This window comes from Neolamprologus multifasciatus, chromosome 1, assembly GCF_963576455.1.
Source record: "Neolamprologus multifasciatus chromosome 1, fNeoMul1.2, whole genome shotgun sequence".
Taxonomy (NCBI): Eukaryota; Metazoa; Chordata; class Actinopteri; order Cichliformes; family Cichlidae; genus Neolamprologus; species Neolamprologus multifasciatus.
Genome location: NC_140439.1, coordinates 17,705,911 through 17,731,923, shown reverse-complemented (window position 1 = coordinate 17,731,923; position 26,013 = coordinate 17,705,911). Strand labels below are relative to the sequence as shown.

The window sequence follows — 26,013 nt, the reverse complement described above, 5'->3', positions numbered from 1 at the left end:
AAGAAGGGGGGAAACAGAGTGGTTTACAGTGGATTGCCTGTGAAATAATAATAATAAATAAATAATGATAAAAAATAAATAAAATTAACTGAGATTTAAGGGTGATAAAGTATTTAAGGATGGGCGGAGAATTTTATCGCAAGCTGGATGAGAGCAGTTGGGGAGAAAGGAAAAGAGATGTTGGAGAAGTGAGTTCACAGGTTGATGTGCGTGTATAAAACAATGGGGTAAAAGAAAATGAAAAAAAAAACAAGGAAAAAAAAGAGGAGTATGGAAGTGTGAGAACTGAAGAGTCCCCAGTTAGGGGAGCAGGTGATACTGCAGGTCACCAGCTGCCCTTAGTGGACACAAAAGAAACAAAATAGGAGTATTTTTGATGAAAATAAGTAATAAGTCTTTTAGCCTACAATAACTAAAATCTCACTTTCTGGTTTTTAAGAAAGGAGAATTCAAACAGAAAAGTGAGGGGAGATGTGTTGCTTCAGGAGTAATGAGAATGATAGCAGTGACAGTGAATGATCAAAATGTCTCAATATGTCAGTTGCAGGTGGGGAAACGGACCTGGATAAATCTCCACGTGCAGCAGAGAAGTGATATATAAACTGGTGGACTACTATTATATTGGAGAAAAGATTATTGAATGACAGCAGGGGTAAACAGAATGCTGTAAAGAGGGTTTAAATGAGTGAATCTAATAGATTTTTAGTTTCTTGTTCCTGATGTGTGGGGGAGGTCTTACCATGGCACACACCTGGTTACATGGGAAGAAACTCATTATCTAATAGAACCTTAGTCTTGTGTGGAGAGTGTGACTGGTGGGTGAATGTTTTGGAGTTTATTTGGCTAATGCATTTTTCTTTTTGGTACCAAGTTAAACCTGCCAATTAGATTTGGTGTGTTTTATTTTTTTAAGAGGAATAGTATTCTTGGACAAGTCCTAAAACTAGGCTTTCATATTTTAATTTTTTATTCTTTTCTTTTCTTTTGTTGTTTTTGAAGAGTGCACTGAGAGTTCTGTTTGATAACCTTCTCTCTTTTAAGCAGGCCTGCATGATTAGAATTGAAAGCGCTATTCAATATTTTTGCTGAAAACAAAAAGTGAGCAAAGTGAGCTTCACCACATTACAATGGGCTTTGGAGAAACTCACCTATGTCGGACACAATCAGATAGTCTAAAAGGTTTCAGCAAGGTAATTGTGGCGCGGGTGTGGTCTCTGGCCCGCTGCAGAGGAGGGTAAGTAAGTAAAGTAAGTAAAATTTATTTATATAGCGCTTTTCACAGATAAAAATCACAAAGTGCTTTACAACACAGGAAATGGGAATATAAAAACAATATAACAGTAAATAAAACAATGTAAAACAATAAAACTATATAAACAGCATAAGAAGAAATTAATCAAATGCTTTTCTAAATAAAAATGTCTTCAGCTCTTTCTTAAAAGAATCAATGGAGTCCGTGCAGCGAAGAGACAGTGGGAGAGAATTCCACAACCGTGGTGCCACAGTCTGAAAGGCCCGATCACCACGAGTTTTAAAACGAGTGCGCGGTACCACCAGCAGTCTCTGATCTAATGACCTTAAAGCCCGAGAAGATGTATGTGGTTTCAGCAGGTCAGATAAATATTGAGGAGCCTGACCATGTAGGGCCCTAAAGGTTAGAAGTAAAATTTTAAAATGAAACCTAAAATTTACGGGCAACCAGTGAAGGGAGGCCAAGACTGGAGTGATAATTGATCTTCTCTTGGTGCCTGTTAAGAGATGTGCTGCAGCATTCTGCACAGTCTGAAGATGATTTAAGGCTGATTTGTTAAAACAAGTAAAAAGGCCATTAGAATAGTCTAAACGAGAAGAAATAAAAGCATGAATAATCATCTCAAGTTCAAGCTTTGATACCATTAGTCTGAGTTTAGAGATATTCCGTAAATGATAAAAACCGTTTTGGACCAGCTGCTTAGAATGTTGCTCGAGCGACATCGAGCTGTCAAATATGACACCGAGATTTCTAAGGCTTGATTTTACAGAAGGGTCTAAGAAGTTGATATGCTGTCTAATTTCTGGGACCATGTGGTCTGGAGCAATAATTAGAGTTTCTGTTTTATCAGAGTTTAGTTGGAGAAAATTGTCATATAACCATTTGTTGATTTCTGTCAGGCAATTACTTAAATTAGACAATTTATAAAACTCAGACATTTTGAAGGAACAGTATAGTTGGATGTCATCAGCATAGAGATGATAGGAGATATATTTATAGCGCTTAATAATTTGACCTAGGGGAAATACATAAAGTAAAAGGAGAATTGGACCCAGGACAGATCCTTGAGGTACCCCACACGGCAAAACTGTTGATTCTGATGTGATGATAAATGACATGATAATGACATGATTCATGCAAACAGTAAAAGATCTCTCAGACAGATATGATATAAACCATTTTAAAACAACACCAGTAATCCCAAACAAGTTCTCGAGTCTGTTTATCATGATACTGTGATCTACAGTGTCAAAAGCAGAGCTGAGATCCAACAGGACCAGCACTGTGTACTCTCCAGAGTCTGCTGCCATCAAGATATCACTAGATACTCTAAGTAAGGCCGTTTCAGTGGAATGCAATTTACGAAAACCAGACTGGAAAGTGTCCATAACAGCATTTTTATCCAGGAAATAGTTAAGTTGCTCTAGTACTACTTTTTCTAAATTTTTCGATATAAAAGGCAATTTGGATATTGGCCTATAACTGTTAGGAAGAGATGGATCCAGCTGAGGTTTCTTTAATATTGGCTCAACAATAGCTTGTTTAAAGAAGCTGGGGACTGAGCCAGTATGAAGAGAAGTATTTATCATTTCCACAATACAGGGGCCAATTGAATCAAACACACTAGTGAAAAATGAAGATGGAAGGACATCAAGGGGGCTTGAAGTCTGTTTTATATGACAAAGCAGGTCTCTGATGTCTTGTAATGTAACAGGAGTAAAAGAGGACCAAGTATCAGAGGAGAGCAAGTTGAAAGTTTGATATTGAGAAGATGATGGAGAGATATTAGACCTGATGGCAATGACCTTATTTCTGAAATAGTTCATAAACTCATTGCATTCGGACGTTGAGTGAACTGGTGCACTAGGAGCATCAGGAGAAACAATACTCTTAATTGTTTTAAATAAGAATTTAGGATCTTTCTTTTTTGAAGCTATGAGGTGTGAAAAATACTCTGTTCTGGCATTTTTCCACATGTCATTTAGCAAGAGGATAGATTCTTTAAGGTGTAACTTATAAACCTCAAGCTTGGAAGCCTTCCACAAACGTTCCAGCTTGCGACAGTATCTCCTGAAATTACGAATGTTTTCATTTAACCAAGGATGAGATTTCAGACAAAGGACAGTACTTTTTTTCAGAGGTGCCACTATGTCTAAAATAGAATTACACTGGTTATTAAAGGATGAGACAAGAGAGTCCAAATCCTTATAAGTCATTTCAGCGTCGAACATGGCAGAGAACCTTTTGCCGGCGTTCTGGTTTATGATTCGCCTTTCAATCGTCATTTTGGGAGCCGGGGGATCCAAATAAAATGACAAGTTAAAATATATGCAGCTATTGTCACTCACATGGACATTTTCCACACGAATGTCATTTATATTTAAACCCAAGGAGAAAACAAGGTCCAATGTGTGACCCTTTACATGTGTAGGGCCAGAAACATGCTGCATAAAATTAAAAGACTCTGTGATAGTCATGAAGTCAGCAGCCATATTACAGGATGCATCATCAATATGAAAGTTAAAATCTCCCAACATTACCACCTTCACTAATTTAATAATGGATGATAGGAGGTCGTTAAATTCAGTTAAAAAGACTCCGGCAGGGCCGGGAGGTCGGTAGATTAAAATACAATAAAAGGTGTGCAAAGAGCCGACCTTGATCATCTGAAGTTCAAATGAGGTAAAAGAATCCGAGTTCATCAGTCTGCATGTGAATCTGTCCTGGTGCACAACAGCGAGACCTCCGCCACGTCCCGAAAGACGTGGAGTTCCGATGACAGAGCATCCAGTCGAACAAATTTCCTTCAGATGTATATAATCCATGTTTTGTTGCCACGTCTCAGTTAAACACATGAAGTTGAGAGATTCCTTTATAAAAAGATCATTTAAAATAAACGATTTGTTTGTGATTGAGCGAGTGTTGAGCAGGGCAAACCTGATTGATGACGTTTGGTTAGTGCAGTCAACAGCTGACTGCAGTGGCACTCGAATTAAACACCTGTGCGCACCTCTACACCTGTTACGCCGGGCGGGGACTTCAGAGCTAGCAGAAGCTAATATCCACAGTGGTACATCACCTCTGCCATCAAAACGGCGGTCGAAGGAGGGACGCCAATTGAACATGGGGCCATCAGACCATAGACTCCGAGCTGGGAACTGAAGTGTAGCGTCGGCACCAGGTGACAGCAGACGAATTGGTCACAGGCACCGGGATTCTTCACACATCCAAGAAGCTAATCTTCGGTACCTTCTCAGTCGCACCTGGACACCGGCCGTGGTTCCCCTACTTCTTCTTTTCTTTGTGTTAAATCCCACCGACATGTACGGTAACATGCACTCAGGTGAGGAACACAAAAAGGGTGGAGGGAAAAATTTCCTGTAACTGTCCCAGCTGTCAAAGTAGCTCTCCATTGAATCTTTGATATACAACATCATGCCCCGATCATAAGTATTGGTGGCAGAGACAAAATCAAAACACAGGACGGTAAAAATAATATTGCAAGTGACAATAGCGGCCAGTATAAAACTATACCAGCGAGCTGTACTAGCGGCACAAACGGCAAAGCCAAACACAGGCGCCATCTTGTCCTTGTCCTTCACGGGGCACGGTAAGCTCCTGGGGCGGTGGTAGTAAAAGGCGAACTGTGTACTGAAGGTGTCGGCCTGCCCGGAGCAGCACCCTGTAGAGCTCCAGCACGGCACTGCAAGACCAGCTTCCCATCAGGGATCACACATGGAGAGGAGCGGGATACCCTTGCTCTTTTCAGGGAAAAAAAGGACCAAAGATAGTTTGTCTTCTGAGGGAAGCAGACCTCTGCTCTAGTCAGGGGTCAGAGTCGATAGTCTTCAGGGGAGAGGCCCAACCGGTCCAGAACCGCCTGACATACATCCTCGAACACCTCCCGTCTCGGTGCCACCGTCTGAGCCTCACCCGACAGAAGGGACAGCAGGCGGGCGGCCCACTCATCTTCCGGCCACTGGCAGGCCAATGCCGTGGCCTGGAAAGCTTCAATAAAGATCAGCGGGTCCTCCCCCTCCAACACCCGGTGTAACGTTACCCACAGCGGGGGGGCTGGGGCACTGGAGGAGCAGGCGGGTTGGGCTGAGGATGTGACATCGCGGCCCAGGTTTCGGCACCACTGTAACGTTGGACTCCAACACACGCACACACACACACCATGGTTATGGTGACACACACTTCTTTTATTATAACTGTGGTTTCGGCTTAAATGCACCGGGCACAGACACTCCCGCACAGTAGTTGCTCCGCTCGCTTCCTCAACTGTCACTGAAACATAAGAAAAGTCACAATCAGTCACTCGTCTCAAACACCTGTTCAGCCCTGCCTCCGCGCCACCCCGGGAGCTCACCGCGCCACAGTAAGCCATTCTAAATTCTTCTTATTCTTTTTTTTGAAATGATGTCATATTGCTGGCAGTAGAAACTTCATGTGACAGGAGAAGTTCTGCTATCAGCAATAAACATGAGGGGACTGACTGGACTGACAATGGGGACAAGTGTTTGACTGACTTGACACTGATACTCAAAATTGCACCTACTCCACCCAGACGGTGGGGAAGGGTGGATGTATAGATGTTTTTACAGGAGGAGGAAGATGACAGCGACATCTTAGTTTTGCATGAGCTTGTTGGCCATGCAGATCTTTTGGTTGCCAACAACATAAAGGTCAAGGATGGTCATTAATATATCCTGCTTTGTATCAGTAATTCAGGCTGGTGGTGTCATGGTGTGGGGCATATTTTCATGGCACACTTTGGTCCCATTAATACCGACTGAACAGAGAGAAATGTGTATTCTCAACCAGTTGGCGAGTGGTTGATATAGGTTACTTGATGTCGCCAGGGGAAAAAGGTTACAAAGAGGATACTTCCCTGAAAACCTTGCGATGTTTTCACCAGTTTGTCACCGGCTATTGGCATGGAAGACACTGACTTATTGGCAATAGTGATGGGTCGTTCGCGAACGAAATGGCTCTTAGAGCCGGATCTTTGACGTGAACGACGCGAGCCGGCTCCTTATCGCGAGCCGTCTCGTGGTTTTTTTTTTTTTTCTCGAACCCTCTCTCTCGCACTTTTTTCCGCTTCACTCCGCACGCGAGCCTTGTGCTTTACGCTGGGCAGAGGGTGGAGGGGCGGTAGTTACACTCAGTAGCACAGGAACAGAGCGAGGGAGAGAGAGAGAAAGAGAGCCAGGGACAACAACGTCACATTAGAAAGGTATAGTAATCATCCACAACTATTTTTGGTTGCAGATGATAAAGGATTCAGAAAGTTTATTCATGCGGGCCCATATGACAGAGAATATGCATGTTCTTTTTGTTTTCATATTTTAATTTATATTTAATTGTGTTGTGGTTTGCAGTGTTTTGTGTTGTTTCACTCTAAATTTGTAAAAGGAAAAAGCTGAAAATTTAAATAGTTAAAATTTGAAATGTGAATAGTTGATTTTGTATAATATGATTTATTTATTACATTTTATGTGGAGTGAATAAATAAAAGTATATTTACGGTGGTTTGAGGTATGAGACAGACGACTGGAGGTCCATTGTGCTTCAAACAATGATTTTATTAAAACACATATACAGTGGGGCAAAAAAGTATTTAGTCAGCCACCGATTGTGCAAGTTCCCCCACTTAAAATGATGACAGAGGTCAGTAATTTGCACCAGAGGTACACTTCAACTGTGAGAGACAGAATGTGAAAAAAAAATCCATGAATTCACATGGTAGGATTTGTAAAGAATTTATTCGTAAATCAGGGTGGAAAATAAGTATTTGGTCAATAACAAAAATACAACTCAATACTTTGTAACATAACCTTTGTTGGCAATAACAGAGGTCAAACGTTTACTATAGGTCTTTACCAGGTTTGCACACACAGTAGCTGGTATTTTGGCCCATTCCTCCATGCAGATCTTCTCAAGAGCAGTGATGTTTTGGGGCTGTCGCCGAGCAACACGGACTTTCAACTCCCGCCACAGATTTTCTATGGGGTTGAGGTCTGGAGACTGGCTAGGCCACTCCAGGACTTTCAAATGCTTCTTACGGAGCCACTCCTTTGTTGCCCGGGCGGTGTGTTTTGGATCATTGTCATGTTGGAAGACCCAGCCTCGTTTCATCTTCAAAGTTCTCACTGATGGAAGGAGGTTTTGGCTCAAAATCTCACGATACTTGGCCCCATTCATTCTGTCCTTAACACGGATCAGTCGTCCTGTCCCCTTGGCAGAAAAACAGCCCCATAGCATGATGTTTCCACCCCCATGCTTCACAGTAGGTATGGTGTTCTTGGGATGCAACTCAGTATTCTTCTTCCTCCAAACACGACGAGTTGAGTTTATACCAAAAAGTTCTACTTTGGTTTCATCTGACCACATGACATTCTCCCAATCCTCTGCTGTATCATCCATGTGCTCTCTGGCAAACTTCAGACGGGCCTGGACATGCACTGGCTTCAGCAGCGGAACACGTCTGGCACTGCGGGATTTGATTCCCTGCCGTTGTAGTGTGTTACTGATGGTGACCTTTGTTACTTTGGTCCCAGCTCTCTGCAGGTCATTCACCAGGTCCCCCCGTGTGGTTCTGGGATCTTTGCTCACCGTTCTCATGATCATTTTGACCCCACAGGATGAGATCTTGCGTGGAGCCCCAGATCGAGGGAGATTATCAGTGGTCTTGTATGTCTTCCATTTTCTGATGATTGCTCCCACAGTTGATTTTTTCACACCAGGCTGCTTGCCTATTGTAGATTCACTCTTCCCAGTCTGGTGCAGGTCTACAATTCTTTTCCTGGTGTCCTTCGAAAGCTCTTTGGTCTTGGCCATGGCGGAGTTTGGAGTCTGACTGGTTGAGGCTGTGGACAGGTGTCTTTTATACAGATGATGAGGTCAAACAGGTGCCATTCATACAGGTAACGAGTGGGGGACAGAAAAGCTTCTTACAGAAGACGTTACAGGTCTGTGAGAGCCAGGGATTTTCCTTGTTTGAGGTGACCAAATACTTATTTTACACCCTGATTTACGAATAAATTCTTTACAAATCCTACCATGTGAATTCATGGATTTTTTTTTCACATTCTGTCTCTCACAGTTGAAGTGTACCTCTGGTGCAAATTACTGACCTCTGTCATCATTTTAAGTGGGGGAACTTGCACAATCGGTGGCTGACTAAATACTTTTTTGCCCCACTTATATGTGGGAAGCCGAGCACAATCACTCAAACAGCATCGATCTTCCTCGAACAATAAATGGGGTGTCATATATAACATAGTTGATGACGAGCAACATGCGTCAAAACAGATAAATGACCTGCATCAGTTCCAGTAATTCTTGGACCTTGGACATATTCTAAAAAAGAACAGCTCCTTCCTCTGTTCCTCCAGATGCTTCCTGTTATTTCACTTCACTTATCTGTGGAATTAAACTGTCACGTATGCAGGTACAACAAGTTGCAGCCTATGTGTCTGTGTCTTAACCTCAGTGCATGACCTTACTCAACAAACAAAGACATTTCAGAAGCATACTTCCTGACTCCGTTTGAGTCATGTGTTACCAGGCAGACTCCAGTGCAACATGAGGGCACACAGGCCTTTATTCTATTCCTATATAATATGTGGTGAATTGTAAGCATGTATGCAATCTTTCATTAGCTGTGGGTCACTTTACTCAATAGATCGGTCGAACATCGCGTCGGCCGAAGCTTCAGACCATTAATTAACTTGACCGAGCTTCAACTCTTTAATTAGCACAAAAATGCAATATGTGTATAACATGATTACAGTTGCACCTGCAATAAAAGATTATTATGTAATTCAGCTCACACCTGAAATACAGACTTTAATGTAACATCAACAGTTTCAATAAATGCTCTAATGAAATGATAATGATAAATCATAAGTGATGCAACAGTAATAATAATAGTTATGAATAGTAACAGTAAAATAATTTTCTCATCCCGACACCCCTAGAGACAAAGCACATACAAACTTCAAATCACGTACAAACACGTAAAAACTCCGAAGCACGTACAAACTCCGAAGCACGTAAAAACTCAGAAGCACGTAAAAACTCAAAACACGTACAAAAGACAACAGAAGTGCTCCAGGATGCTGGGCGCAGTGTTGAGCTTTTGTTACCTAGTGGCTACACAAGCCAGCAAGTACCAACGACTGGATTTGGTGTGTGGTAGTAACAGGTAAATGAACTTTTTTTTTTTAATTATTTGAATATATATGAGTGCCTGTGTATAAATACACAAACAATACACACATGCTTTCAATTGTGTAATTTAAGTGATCTAGTAGCTCTGCTTTGGAAGTTCAGTTCATGCTAGAAATGTGTTTTGGAGTTTGTACGTGTTTTGTCTCTAGGGGCCACCGCATATATTTATATATAAACATATATAAATAAAACCACTTTTTTTTACGTTAGTAATTCCTTTTGTGCATAATTTTATATTATTGTTAATAATAAATTAATTAAAGCAACAAAACAACCTGAAGAGCCGGTTCGGAGCCGAAAGAGCCGGCTGTTTTTAGTGAGCCGAACCGAAAGAGCCGGATCTCTAAAAAGAGCCGGAAATCCCATCACTAATTGGCAAATATTATGTAAATTGCCATTTACACTCCAAGCTGTAGTAAAACTACTATACAAACCTCTAATGACTGTGGAAACCTGCTAGCGAACAAAGCATCACAATGTTTTTGGTGCAACACTATTTATCTCTTTGTTACCAAATTCATTCCAGTGACCACCTCTAGCGACCACTCGCCAGCAGTTCATGGAATACAAACCTTCCTCTAGTACCTGGTAGTTACCAGGAGGGGTCACTGACTGGTGTCTAGGTGTTCACTGTGACTTCAAGCAACCATCAACAACCGTTCACAATCACATACTTTTCTCTGGCAATCGGTGGATATCAGATGGTCAACGACAGGTCTGTGTGACTTAAGTATTTGGGAAATTAATAGTTATATTACTAAATAACATTAACATCATAATATATAATAATATATATTTTTAATTCATATGACTTTTTTTTCCCAGTAACTGTTCCAATAATGGGACCAGGGTTCATATGATTTTATGTATCTTGTATAGGAATTTCTTTTACTTATGTACTTTACTTTACTTATGTATTAATCACATTATCTAATTGTATGATGTATGTATGTATGTATGATGCCTTGGTGCCACTGAATTTGTCTGACACTCATACGTTAAGATGTTAAGACAAATGGTGGGGGTCTAGTAAGGAAGCAGACAACTCCACAGGAAGGAATCTTTCGTCTCTACGAGGACTCTGGGAGGTAGCAAGGGAGTGTGAACCTTAAGGTGTGAAACAGCTGTGTACTGCCTTTTGTTCCTGGAGAAGGTATTTAACTGAGAGCCATGCTAGGCTCAGAGAGACTCTGCTGACCGTCTGCCCCATGGTCATGTAGGCTCTCCATCAAGCTTGGTTGTATGTTCTTTGTGTGTTTGGATTAAAGAATGTTAGCTACCGCTCACCACTCGTCTGCAGGCTTTATTTAAATGGAAAACTTCCACAACAAAATTGAGTCCTTGATAATAATAAAATAATATTCTGATCAGCTGTGGTAAAGGTTCAAGAGTATTAATTGATCTTTATGCTTCCTGTCCAAGTGGAGATTTTTTTTAAATTTTACTGTATATTGTCTGCATAACTATGTCGTGATCGCTGTCAAAGGTGCTGATCCTGGGACCACTAGAAATATAGAAGAATACTTGGCAGCGTTCCCTAGTTCAGGTAAACTAAACTGGTAGCAAAGCATAATTTAGTACATTTATGAAAGGCGGGTCTCAGAGAGGCTGAGGACATATTTGGAAATAGTGTGTAGAATCCAAATTACCCCATGGTGTTATCAGCCAAAACTGCATTGGAGCAGGCCATGAGCGCAGAGCTGGGATTAAGCACAATTTATGGTCACAATCACTTTGACATTGGGTTGCTTCTTTTTTGGATTTCGTCCTTTGGGATGATTTTAACTAGAGTAGTTTTAAAGCTTTGTGTACAGCTGCCGATTTATGAAGGTTCTTGTAGTACTCTACCCACCTCGTCAAACACCAGAGCATCCCCAAAACCTGTCGCAATGTCCTAATCTTCCCACTTCATTTCGTCTTTTTTTTTCTCCTCACTACTACTTTCACATAATTCTGCAGCTCCAGCCATCAGCCATCAGCACAATTGTCTTCAGCTGCGATGCCGCCATCTGGTCCTGCCTCATATGCCATGTCCCAGGCAGCGGCGAACGCCTCAACTCATACAACCACGTCTCAGCTAGAAGTTGTTGCAGCATCTGGTCCTGTCACAACCCAGCCCAACGCCTCACCTGGTCTCACCTCTCCACGTTTTGCACGGCCTGCCTCTCCACATCCATCACCGCCAGAGGGTCTTCATACTCACCCACACCGCCGTCAGCCACCTGCTGACTGCCAAACCGCCAGAGGGTCTTTGTACACACCTACACCACCGCCGGCCAAGCTGCCAGAGAGTCCTCAGTCCTGCCTACACCTGTGCCGCTGCCTGTCGGCCTTCGAACCAGCCACTTTCCACATGGCTGACCTCTGGACCTGCTTTGCCACAGCTACTGCCGCTTTCCACGTGGCCTACCTCCGGACCAGCTTTGTGACAGCCGCCGCCACTGGCCATACTTTAACCTAAACAGTTTAATTATGTTACTAACTAATTCTATTAGTTAAATTGACAGAAACTGTTTTCTCTAGCCAACTACCTATTCTTCTACACCCTTAGCAGAGGGGCTCCATAAAAAACAGCCTTACAGTCTATACAGACGATGGCCTTACTTCTGTGCCATGTAGCTATGGGAGAGAGTGTTCATAATAATTAAATTAAAGCTTCTCACAGTCAGATCTCTGCAGCTCGTCCAGAGTCACCATGGGCCTCTTGGCTGCATTTCTGATCAGCATTCTCCTTATTTGGCCTGTGAGTTTAAGTGGACGGCCTTGTCTTGGTAAGTTTACAGTTGTGGCATACAGCCGGTGGTGATTTAGAGAGAGTGCTCAGAGATACAGGGAGACGGGCTGGTGCAGGTTGGCGGTGAGTACGTGGTGAGGGCATACGACGACAGCGAGCAGAGAGGTGGAGGGAGCTGTTCTGCTGCTGTGATAGCTGGAGGCCAGATTACACTACGGTGGGAATCAGCGGGACAGCACCCTACCTCCCACGGCGAGACCGGCTGGTGCCGGTTGGCGTGCTACAGAAAAGCGGCGGGCAGAGTTAAGAGCTCTGCCCATCCGGGGTAAGTCTCGCGACTTATCCTACTACAATAAACCGGGCCACTGTAAAGAATAGTGACTGTCGCTGCCCCTCTCTTTCAGCACCCCTGAGCGGAGACACTGACAGGACGGCGAGGACTCCGCCGGGTTTTTCCTTGCCCACTCTGATTGGCTGGATTTGGATTTTAGTAACTTTTATGCCGTGGCGGACGGCACCGGACTTTTCATGTTTATGTTTTATTGATTTTTATTCTGTGTTCTTCCTGGCCGGGGTTGTTTTTAATTGCTTTTATATTTTTAACTGTTTTTGTACAATAAATTACATTTTAGTGATACAGTTTTTAATTCAGTTTATTCCCTTGGCTGCTCCACTGCTCCATCCGTTTTTTTGTGAGGGTTTCCCTCTCAGAATAACACCTGTGTTAATTCCACGTTTACATGACTATGTGTGTGTGTGTGTGTGTGTATATGTGTGTATATATATATATATATATATATCTGTGTATATATGTATCTCAACGTACAGTTTTTAAATTTAATGTTGCTGAAACAACAAAGGGATAAAATAATAAATCTATCTGATCGAGAAATCACTCATCTTTGGAAAAGAGAGTTTATTACAGAGAAATGGCTCTTTCCAAAATAAAAGCTATACTATAGCCTTCTTCTGGGGTATACTCTCAGCAGCATATTAAACATATCAGGTCCCCATAAGGAGAATCATGTGCCAACGTAGTGCTGTCAGCTTTAATCTGAAATGACGTTAACGCCACAACACGGCAAATCTCCGTTAACGAGCTACCGCGGATCGCCCCGTGCATGGGGCTGGACGGCGTCAACACGTTAGCAAACTGCACTAACGCAGTATTTCCCACCCATGTAATTGAGCATTGCGTGGCACATCCGACATACTGTTTTACTTTTGTCCATGACGCGCTTACCTTCAGGGTCATACTTCACATGAAGACCAAAATAGTTCCAAAGGCCAGATCTGAATGAAGGTGGGGGAGGCTCAATGTTGCCATGTTGCAACGAGCTAAGCTTCTGTCTTGCTAGCTTGCGCTGCGCTCAGTGGATCTGCGCTCGACAGTGGAGCCTAGGCGGAGTAGTCAAACGCAGATCCACTGAGCTCTCAACAAAGACAGCATCGTTAGAAGAAAAGTTGATCAAATAAATTAAAAATTTTGTATTGTTCGATATATATGCGTACCGAACCAAAAGCACTGTATCGAACGGTTCAATATCGATACGAGTATCGTTGCACCCCTAATATATACATATATATACATATACATACAAAAAAATAATAATTCCCCACTGGCCCCTGTGGGCGGTCAATCCTTCAAGCTCGGGTCCTCTACCAGAGGCTTGGGAGCTTGAGGGTCCTGCACAGTATCTTAGCTGTTCCTAGGACTGCGCTCTTCTGGACAGAGATCTCCGCTGTTGTTCCCGGGATCTGCTGGAGCCACTTGCCTAGCTTAGGAGACACTGCACCTAGTGCTCCGATTACCACTGGGACCACCGTCACCTTCACCCTCCACATCTTCTCGAGCTCTTCTCTGAGCCCTTGGTATTTCTCGAGCTTCTTGTGTTCCTTCTTCCTGATGTTGCTGTCATTCAGAACCGCTACATTGATCACTACGGCCGTCTTCTCATGTTTGTCTACCACCACTATGTCCGGGTTAGCCACCACCATTTTGTCCGTCTGTATCTGGAAGTCCCACAGGATCATAGCTCGTCATTCTCCACCACCCTTGGGGGCGTCTCCCATTTTGACCTCGGCACTTCCAGGCCATATTCGGCACAGATGTTTCTGTATACTATGCCGGCCACTTGGTTATGACATTCCATGTATGCCCTGCCTGCTAGCATCTTGCACCCTGCTGTTATATGTTAGATTGTCTCAGGGGCATCTTTACACAGCCTGCACCTGGGGTCTTGCCTGGTGCGATAGACCCCAGCCTCTATGGATCTTGTACTCAGAGCTTGTTCTTGTGATGCCATGATTAGTGCCTCTGTGCTGTCTTTCAGTCCAGCTTTGTCCAGCCACTGGTAGGATTTCTGGATATCAGCCACCTCCTCTATCTGCCGGTGGTACATACCGCGCAGGGGCCTGTCCTTCCATGATGGTTCCTTGCCTTTCTCCACTTTCTTGGGTTTCTGCTGCCTGAGGTATTCACTGAGCACGCTGTCAGTTAGGGCCATCTTCGTGATGTATTCGTGGATGTTCGTTGTCTCATCCTGGAATGTGGTGCTGACACTCACCAGTCCCCGGCCCCCTTCCTTCCGCTTAGCGTACAGCCTCAGGGTGCTGGACTTGGGGTGAAACCCTCCATGCATGGTAAGGAGCTTTCTTGTCTTGATGTCAGTGGCTTCTATCTCCTCCTTTGGCCAGCCTATTACCCCAGCAGGGTACCTGATCACGGGCAGGGCGTAGGTGTTGATAGCCCGGATCTTGTTCTTACCGTTCAGCTGACTCCTCAGGACTTGCCTGACCCTCTGCAGGTACTTGGTGGTTGCAGCTTTCCTAGCGGCCTCTTCATGGTTCCCATTCGCCTGCGGGATCCCCAGGTACTTGTAACTGTCCTCTATGTCTGCTATGTTGCCTTCTGGTAGTTTGATCCCCTCCGTTATGACTACCTTCCCTCTCTTTGTTACCATCCGACTACACTTCTCCAGCCCGAACGACATTCCGATGTCATTGCTGTATATCCTGGTGGTGTGAATCAGTGAATCGATGTCTCGTTCACTCTTGGCATACAGCTTGATGTCATCCATGTACAGGAGGTGGCTGACAACTGCTCCATTCCGTAGTCGGTATCCATAGCCAGTCTTGTCAATTATCTCACTGAGGGGGTTAAGGCCTATGCAGAACAGCAGTGGGGACAGAGCATCTCCTTGGTAGATCCTGCACTTGATGGTGACTTGTGCTATGGGCTTGAGGTTGGCCTCCAGTGTTGTCCGCCACATCCCCATTGAGTTCCTGATGAAGGCTCTCAGGGTCCTGTTGATCTTATATAGTTCTAGGCATTCCAGTATCCAGCTGTGGGGAATTGAACCTTCTTGTAATCAATCCAGGCAGTGCACAGGTCCTGGTCTGGTCCTGCAGTCTCGGCTGTCTCGGCTGTCTCGGCTGACTGCTTGGTCTGCCAGTAGCTGGTGTTTTGCGACTCTAGCGCAAAACACCAGCTATATATACATATATATACATATATATACACACACGTATTAACAACTTTAATTCTTCATGTCTTCTACTGGCGATCTGGCAAATTTTGTCAGTGCCTGAGTATTTTGGGTCTAGGTCATCTGCTTGTTTATTTTGGCTGTGGTCTCCCACGGATCCGTACTCCTGACTGTTTGGCTTACCAGCGTCTTGTCCGTGATGTGGCCTGGTAGAATTTGCGTATTGTTTGTGTGGGTTTGAATTTTTATGTCCAGCACTAGGTCAGTGGACCTGTGTCCTGGCTGAAGAAACCTTTATTCACACCTTTAAGGCAGATGATGTGTGATGACACACACACGGCCCCGCCTGCACATATAGCCGCTGTCATCACAGTCATCCCTCAGTTCTTAACGCTCTTCACCTCGCTGAGAACACCTCTGCTGAGTTGGGCTAGCTAGCTGCTGCTAGTTAGCTCCGTTGTCTGCCAACTTGAACTTAGCTTTACTGCCCCTGTTGGTGTTAGCCTCCACCACGCAGTTGGTGCGTAGGCTGCCCGCGGAGCACTAATTTCAAGTTTTCCTGTGCAGCGTTTTGGAATGTACTCCAAACCGAAGCGAGCAAAGCAGAAATCTTCTGTTCGCCCCTGTCCTCAGGGAATGCGATTTCTCTTTTCACGACAGCGTCCAGCACGATGCCTGCCCTGTCTGCCTGGGGATCGTCCACGCTAGGAGAGCGTTGATGAGCCCGAAGCCTGTGCGTTTTGTCACCAGCACCGGCGCTCAACCCTGGAAAGACGGGTGACTTTTGTGGGAAAAGTCGCATGGCATGACCCTCTCCTTTCCGAGTCTGGAGCCCCGGCTTCATCCGAGTCCGAAGATGAGGATTATCCGGTCAATGTCCCCGCAATTAGCTGGGCTGACCACATGGAATATGTTGACGGGTTAGCCGATGACGACCCGGAACCATGCAACAGCACTGACGGGCTTCAGCTTGGGTTGAAATAAAGGCGCTATTGAAGCGGTATTGAGTTTCTGAGGTTTGCATTCGAGGGCATAGCCTACGAATACCTAGTGCTACCGTCCGGGCTGTCGCTCGCTCCTTTTGCAAAATGTGCCAAAGCAGCGCTAGCGCCCCTCAGAGAAAGAGGCATCCACATCTTAGCCTACCTAGACAACTGGGCTCTCATAGCTTGCTCCAGAGAGCAGGTGGAGACACAGCTGTCACTGGTTCTGTCACACATTCAGATACTGGGGTTCTCTGTGAACTTTCAAAAAAGCTCGCTAATCCAGAGTCAGCAGATTTCTTTTCTCGGTTTGGAGATATGCTCGCTTTCCAGCCGCGCACGTTTGTCGGAGCACAGAGTGGCCGCGTTTCATCGCTGCCTCGCTCAGTTTCCGCTGGGACGCAGACTGCGTTTCCAGACGATATTACATTTGTTGGGCATGATGGCATCTATGATCGCCGTAGTGCCACTTGGACTGTTAAAAATGAGAGCGTTTCAACGCTGGACTCTCTCTCACCACCTGTATGCATCGCATCACCTCCGGAGGAGGCTGCCGGTAACCATGTCTTGCATGCTAGCTCTCCGTCCTTGGAGGGAGCCTGGGCTACTGCATCAGGACTCTTGGATTGGGAGGGTGTTGTTTCGCAAGGTGGTGTCCACAGATGCTTCCCTAAGAGGGTGGGGAGTGCTGTGCGAGGGTGCATCAGTGAGAGGGATCTGGTCCGCAGCCCAGCGCCTGCTGCACATCAACCACTTAGACTGTTAGCAGTGTTCTTAGCTCTAAAACATTTCCGTCCAGTCCTGGAGGGTCAGCATGTCTTAGTCAGGATGGACAATTAAACAGTGGTGTCTTACATAAACAAGTAGGGAGGAACAAGCTCTCTTCCCCTGTTGAAGCCGTCTCGCTCTGCTGTTGTGGTGCAGTGTTCATTTTCTGTCTCTAAGAGCCACCCATGTCCCAAGCCACCTGAACCTGGAACCTTCTCTCCAGGGGGGGTCCTCTGGTGAGAGAATGGAGGTTACACCCTTTAATAGTGGCTTAGATTTGGGATCTATTTGGCAAGGCGCAAATAGATCTTTTTGCTTTCAGGGTAAACACTCACTGCCCCCTGTTCTTCTCCATAATCAACCACGATGCACCCTTAGTCATGAACGCGCTAGCGCACCAATGGCCAGACGTGCCCCCGTATGCATTTCCACCAGTGGAAATGATATCTCCAGTTCTAGAGAGACTGTGTCGGAATTCCCGCTCTCTGATTCTAGTGGCCCCTCGGTGGCCCACAAAGTCGTGGTATGTAGAGATAATCAGCCTGCTAGCAGCGAGTCCTTGGCAGCTTCCTTTCCGCAGGGACCTCCTCTCGCAGGCAGGAGGAGAAGTAGTTCATCCGCACCCAGATCTGTGGCTCCTTCATGCTTACCTGCTGAGAGGTTAAACTTGATTGCTAAGGGTTTGCCACCTAGTGTGATAGTGACAATTCAGAGTGCTAGGGCCTCATCTACTAGAGGCTTGTACGCTTACAAATGGTGAGCCTTTGAGCAATGGTGCCAGGACTGTCACACTCTCCCATTTCAGTGCTCTATTGTGGATGTTTTGATATTCGCGCAGAAGCTGCTGGATAAGGGCCTTTCATTTTCGACAATTAAGGTTTATTTAGCAGCTATATCTGCTTGTCATATTGGCTTTGACGGGGTGACACCAGGTGCACATCCCCTTGTCATATGTTTTCTGAAAGGGGTTTGCCGGCTGAGAGCTGTGCTTAAGTCCAGTGTCCCTGCTTGGGATTTGTCTTTGGTGCTGGAGGCCCTTGTAGCCCCCCGTTTAAACCCATTGAGTCTGTGGATATGAAATTTCTTTCTTATAAGACTGCATTACTTCTCGCTTTGGCTTTGGCAAAGCGAGTGGGTGACCTTCATGCGCTAAACAGAGGCTGTCCCACTGGATTATAGAAGCTATCTCACTGGGATACGGCACCAAAGGTCTTGCTTTGCCCCAGGGGGTGAGAGCTCATTCCACCAGGGGGATGGCAACCTCATGGGCTCTTTTTAAAGGGGTGCCTGTAGCTGATATTTGTGCGGCAGCTAGTTGGGCATCACCGCACACTTTTGTGTGGTTTTATCGGTTGGACGTTACAGCCCCTTCGGTGGCTCATGCTGTCCTTTCTGCTGGGTCTACCGCTCACTAAGGATGTGGTGGTCCGATTCCGGTTCGGTGACTGCTCTGCGGGGCGTGTATATATGTCCCATACTTATGTGTTGTACCGAGTGAATCGACAGAAAGGGAACGAATACCTATAACTTCTGTTCCCTGAAGGAGAGGAACGAGGTACAACACAAGGTGGCCCCACTGAGCAGTTTGGCTCGATGAAGAGCGGCTATTGAACTGAGGGATGACTGTGATGACAGCGCTATATGTGCAGGCAGGGCCATGCGCGTGTCATCACACGTCATCTGCCTTAAAGGCGTGAATAAAGGTTTCTTCAGCCAGGGCACGCGAGGGCGTGATATCCCATACTTATGCGTTGTACCTCGTTCCTCTCCTTCAGGGAACAGAAGTTATTGACATAACTATTCATTTCTGATTTTCCATGTAGCTCTTCCTTTGCAATTCCACTCCCATCACACTGTTTTTCTCCTTTCCAACTTCCCTCTGTGACTGATATTTCAGATCTCATCTGTAAGTCAAAACCTTCTACTTGTCAGCTAGTCCCCATTCCTACAGTTTTGGTCAAGGCCTGTCTACCCTCTTTGCTTCCCCTTATATCTGCTATCATCTATTCTGCACTTACCACTGGAACTATTCCTGCTTCCTTTAAAGTTGCTGCCACCACCCGAACATTGAAAAAAACAGGTCTAGATCCCACTAATTTTGACAATTTCCTATTTCCAATCTACTATACCTCTCAAAATTCTTGAGCAGATAGTTGCCACACAACTCCACTCAGCGTAACTAAAATAATCTGTATAAACAGTTCCAGTCTGGTTTTCGCCTCTGCCATAGCACTGAAACAGCGCTTATAAAAATAACCAGTGATCTTATAATGGCAGCTGACTCCGGTTTACTTTCCATTCTTATTCTCCTTGATCCGAGTGCTGCTTTTGACACAATGTCTCACTCCGTTCTCCTTAGTAGGTTAGTCTCCATCGGTCCCTCCATACTCCACTAGCCTGGTTTAAATCATACTTCTTTGATCCCACTCAGTTTTTTTACTCAAATCCTTTACTTCTCAGCCCTTTCCTCTGGTCACTACCGTGCCCCACTGCTGGATCTGTCTTGGGGTCCCTTCTTTTCATTATCTACCTTCTTCCGCTTGGACACATTTTCTGTAAACATAATGTTTAGTTTCAATGTTATGCTGATGACACCGAGCTTAATCTCTCCACTAAACCTGATTCTGCTCTTCCCCCATCCTCCCTCACCCTCTGTTTAGCTGAACTAAATTCTCTTCTAATTTTCTTAAACTCAACAGTAACAAATCCGAGCTTCTCTTGGTAGGCTCTAAATCAACATTATCCAGAAGTAACAGTTTCTCTATTACTATCAATAACTCGCCGGTCTCCGTTTCTTCTTCTGTGAAAACTTTGGGTGTCATCCTCGACAGTGCTCTATCCGAGGGGCTGAGTGGTAGGGGATTTTCTGGCTGGCTGCAGTGACATCTAATAACCAGCTCGCAAAATGAAACAAAATAAAAACAAACCAACAAACACAAAAACACGAGACATTATGATGTAGACTTATAATTTGCACCGATGTGTTTTCCAAATTCTATCACACACATATACGTAAAAAGTGAGCACCAGGGACCTCGGTGCGCCTGCTTGCTGCTGCTGCTGTGCTGAAGTGTTTGTGAAGGGGCCCAAAAAGGCTAGGACCACCCCTGATCATGAAGCTATGATATGGAGAGGCTTATAGTAAAAACCTGGGTTTATCCAATTTAACAGCTGCACTGAGACCAAACAGGTGGGAACAGGAACAATACAAAACTATGAATTAAAAGATATCGTACATAACTTGAAAGAGGAAAACATTACGGTTCCAAATTCAAGGCAGATGCAAAGACTGAACCTTTCCAATAATGTACTTGACTTAGAATATATTTAAAAATGTAGCAAAGATTCTCAGTTCATAATTGCAATAATATTGTGAAGCATTCTATATATGTCTATACATACTTTACAGCAGTGGTTTAGACATATGCGAATTCATACATGTGAAAAACCTGTATTCCATCTGACAGAAATATTTCTTTGTACTGTCAATTAATGGTTCTTTTTTAGTTGTGTGGACCTAGAAAAACACCAGCTTATCATTATTGCAATGAGCTTCATGAACTTGTACTTAAACTACTTTTATATGAAACTTTTGGATATAGCAGTTGATTAAATAGGCCAAGTTTATTTTTTCTCAGAAGAGCATGTCCAAGCATGCTTGGCACCATGTTAGCACAAGTAAACTCCTCCGGGCAAATGACATCCCCATTTCAGCTTCAGTTTCAGCCATAAGACATATAATTATCTCTAGTTTCTATTGAGTTTTTCCTTTTTATGTAGGTGGTGGGCTATTTGCTCTGCTCATTTGTTGCTGTTTACTCTACACACTATTTTTTTTTTAAAGTCAAAACCATCTCACCTTTGCTTTTCTAACTTTGTCTCCAAGCACTCAACCTGAGCTGTCCCTCTGATATACATCTTTCTAATCCTGTGCATTCTGAGTGAAAGGGAAGTGAATCTGAGCATCTTTAACTTTGATGGGTCCAGCTCAACTTATGTTTTTTTGTTAGTTGCCACTGCTATCTTTCTTTCAAAAATCACATCCAACACTTGCCTCCACCCTGCTGACCTTGATTTGCTGACTGAGGTATTGAAACTCATCTACCTTCACTACATCTGCCCCTTGCAGCTCCACTGTTTGACCTGTTTCCCTCTCATTCATACACAAAAAAATGTGTCTTGCTTCAACTGAATTTCATTCCTCTTTTCTCTAAACCATACCACCACCTCACCAGGCTCTCTTCACTACTCTTACTATAGATCAGTGTCATCAGCAAACGTCATAGGCCACAGAGACTCCTGCCTGACCTCATCTGTCAATGTGTCCATCACCACTGCAAACAAAAAGGGGCTTAGAGTTGAGACATGATGTAATCCCACCCCCATCTTGAACCGATCTATCAATCCTATCGCACACCTCACCGCTGTCTGTCTGTCCTCAGATGCCTGTGAGTATTTTTTATATTATAAACTACAATAAAAGTTGTATTCTAGAGAAACACTGAGGCAGATAATATTGTCTAGTTTAAGATGAAGGTACTTTTCACAAGGCTCAGACACCTCTAAATATTAGCTGCTATCCTTTAAGCTAGGAGTAAGAAGGTTGTACTAACTTACCTGTAGGTTGTTAGAGATTAAGAGATAACCACACATGTGCCATCATTTATGGTGTTATTTAGTAGCAACTCCCCACACAAAAACAGTATTTTGGTGTTAAGTTTAGCTATCTACCTAGCTAAAAACACCTGAACATGGAGCAGATACAAGAGGGCATGCATGTGATTGACATGGCTATGACTGTAAAGCTAATATCTGTTAAATTATGAAATGTTTAGCCCACCCTAATGCTCTTTAACACATGTTTATAGGCTATGATAACAGCAGAGGCTGGACATGTTACATCTAAATAAAGCGATGCAGAGGATACCGTTGCAATTCATACCTAGAGAGACTGTCAACACAAATATATTGAAAAGGACCCAACGGTGTAGTCAGGTCCATTTAAACAAGTTTCACAAATGTTGAGCCAGAGAACCGTGCCACCTTCTGTAGCATGACCTGTGCGTCTATAACCGGATCATAAATTACATATTGTTATTAGACAATGCATTCTAAACCCCAAACTGTTCCTGGTATACCTGACTTTTAGGACCTCCAAGCCTGTAGTTATCTTCATTAGCAGTTAGAGCCCCTCCTCTATGGAGTATGCAGAGCCAGGAGTGCCAAAATGAATTAAATAAATACATAATTAAATAAATAATTAAATATGTCAATAATTAATTAAAATTTTAAATAAATAAATAAATACATACATATTTAAAAACACCATTAAATAATTAAGTCAACATTTGATTAATTCAAATTGGAATTAAATATTTCACTAATTATTTAAATGCCCATTCATTTCATTAAAAACATGTAATAAATTTTTTATGCATTTATTTAAAATATTATTCAATTAATGGCACATTTAATTATTTATTTATTTATTCGTTTTAAATTGTTAATTGATTATTGGCACATTTAATTATGAGTGAGTGAATATTTTTGGGCCTCAAAAAACACAAAACTACCCAATAAAGAAGCAGAAATATATCAACAGCCACCAGCCCTCCGACCACAAGCACACCTTGCTCTAATTTGTTCAATGAGGGGCTGCGAGAAGAGAGCAGCTTGCATGTGTAGCAGTTGCCTGTCTCAAGGCCTCTGAAAAAACTCCACCGAGTTGGACTAAGAATTAATTGATAATTACAATTATCTTAAGAATGCTGTCAACTGCCATTTATAAGAAAATTATTAGGGCTCATATCAAACCCTGTTTTACGGAAAAGGCAAGTTATTCTGATTCAGTAAAAGGACTAGATGTTGTAGTCCAGTGGTTCCCAAACTTTTTTTGCTGAGCCCCCCTTGTTTTACAAGAAAAATGTTCGCGCCCCCCCTCGCGCGCACGCACGAACACATCCTCCAACCACACACGCCCATATTTTGCTCCATTGCGGTTTATTTCACACCTCAAACATTTAGTAAACAATTAAGCAAATACAAGTAATCTGCAATAAATTACAGGTAGTAAGAAAATAAACTACTCACTCTTTTACGCTGCGTCCACACCTACACGGGTATTCTGAAAACTCACCTGTTTCGTCCACACGTAAACGGCGTTTCGAATCACCGAGAACGGAGATTTTTTAAAACTCCTTTTTTGCGTTTACGTGTGGACGAGGAATACAGAGTTCGTCACGCAATGTCAAAGGTATGTGCCTTTTTACACCTCACGCTGTGTGCACGTTATTGTTTACATGAGATGAATTGCAGAATGGCAGACAGAGACGAAATACTGTTAATCTGACTATCTGCAGGTTTTACACGCTTACATATACACGCAGTTACTGTCCCTCCATTTAGAAAGGCAGAGGCATCATGGTGTAATTATTTTACATGTAGTTGTTTTTTTTTCCTGTGTAATAATATTCAACATTGCTATCAATACATTTTTAAAAAAATCCCTCTGAAATATGGGTTCAAAAACATAAACAACTGTTGGATGCTGTTTGTCCGTGATTTGAACCGAGAGAACAAATTGTGGCAGGATCAGCCTGATGTTATTTGTATCCTGCTGTAACTTTACTGTATAAAGAGCTAACATCTCCAAAATGTCAGGAGTAGTTAGTCATTACAACAAGTGTTTATGAACTACAAATCAAGAATGTGGGATCCTGTTTGTCCGTGATTTAAACAGCCCAGCGCTGCTCCCAACGAAGGGAAAACCAATCCTGCAGGGAGACCTACCTCGGCACTTGTGCAGGTGAAACCAAAGGGAAGATATGCTTCACCATAGAATGAAGTTGGTTTGGAAACATATTCAGCTATGCTTCATCTCCTGCTTTGCGTTCGTGTGGGCGCCCGTGCTAGCAGTGTCCAAGCGTTGTTTTTTTTTTTTTTTTTTTCCCTTTTCATGCCGCGCCCCCCCTGCAATGGCTCTGCGCCCCCCCTAGGGGGCGGGCCCCACACTTTGGGAACGTCTGTTGTAGTCCCTGATAATGCACTGCTTTAAATGGCGAGAATCTTGAGGGATGGCTGTTATGAGGAAAGTCAGCCCAGAAACACATCGTTGTGTGCTTCAACTTTTGGTCTTTTACCCAAACCAATCTGCCATTTTTTGGGTTGATTAGAGATCTGATCTAGATTATCATTTTAAATTTGGGACACATCGTCAGTAGTGGACCTTGGATTCATCGGGTGTTTTGGCCATTATCAGTAGACACCCTCCTCCAAGCAGGCCCTGCCAGGTTTGATCAGGCCCCGGAGTGTGTCACTGGTTTATGTTAAATTATTATTTCTCTTATTCGTTCTTCTGTTTAGTTTTCTACAGTTTATTTTCTCCTATCTATTCACTGCAACTGAGAAATAATACTTACGGTGTGTTCACACCGAATGCAATAGACGCGACCAGAGCGTCAGGTTTACATGTAAAGTCAATGGAGAAGCACGATGACACGCGATTGCAGGTCCCGCGAAAATTCAGAAGCACGTTTGACGCAAAAACGCGTCAAGAGAAGTAGGCCATGAACTTCTCCCTCACCAGGACAGCCTCTCTGGAGGAGTTGTTGGCTGCTACACGACCCAGGCCTGTTTTGAAAAATTAACTTGTGATAAGACATAGCATATCAAGATAGAATTGTTATTATCATTTAACTAAAGATGAACCAAACTGTTCACAATTTTATCTAGCTCTCAGTTTTAAGAAAGGCTGGTGACCCTTGTTATAGAGTCTGACAGCTGCAGGGATTATATACAAATATTCAACTGGTTCTATACCAGAATTAAACCAGGTCTAAATAGGACTTTATAAGACAGACCTTCTGAGTATCACTACAAAGATTACCTACAGTGGTCCTCATACCACAGTTTGATATCAGCAAACATCGAGAGCATACATTGATATGACACCAAAGCCATGCTATCATTGCAAACACTGATAACTTAGCATAAATCGAATTAAATCAGGACTTGATGAGACCTTTCGAATATCACTAGAAATATTATAATCAGTCGTCTCCATACCACAGTATGCTATCAGTAAACACCGACGGCATTCACTGATAGCATACCACATCCATGTTATCAGTGTATATACGGATAGTTTAGCATATATTAGCACAGGCATCAATAAAGGACTACCGTATTAAACACTTTTACTAACCGCAGGCATATGGACAGGCGCTCTGCAGGTGGGATTGAGCGCCTGTAGTTGGTGTCTAGGCGGGCGATGCTTGGACGCGGGACAGCAGGTCCTCAAACTGGGCGAGGGAAAGACGGTGGTACCGCTGAAAGCGGCGCCTGGATGACGGCCGCCACTTGCTCCAAGTGGCGGCCGTCCCAGACAGACAAGTGTCTCCCTCCCAGACAAATGTTGACGAAAGCCAACATTTGGTTGGCTTTCTTCAACTTGGTTCGTGAAACTTTGAGCATTGATGGATTTTCTATTCATTTATCTATTCAGTTTATCAAGACACCACATATTTTCAAAAGTGCTCCGACATTTTCAGA

General features: G+C 43.7%; 1 long non-coding RNA gene across 1 annotated transcript in view; it reads right to left on the bottom strand.

Moving 5' to 3' along the window:
• LOC146525590 (uncharacterized) overlaps positions 1-20,529 on the bottom strand; it is a 95,513-nt gene extending 74,984 nt beyond the window's left edge. The window contains exon 1 of the long non-coding RNA XR_014873025.1: positions 18,985-20,529. This is a non-coding gene — a long non-coding RNA (uncharacterized LOC146525590). The remainder of the gene's footprint in view (positions 1-18,984) is intronic.
• Positions 20,530-26,013: the final 5,484 nt, after the last annotated feature.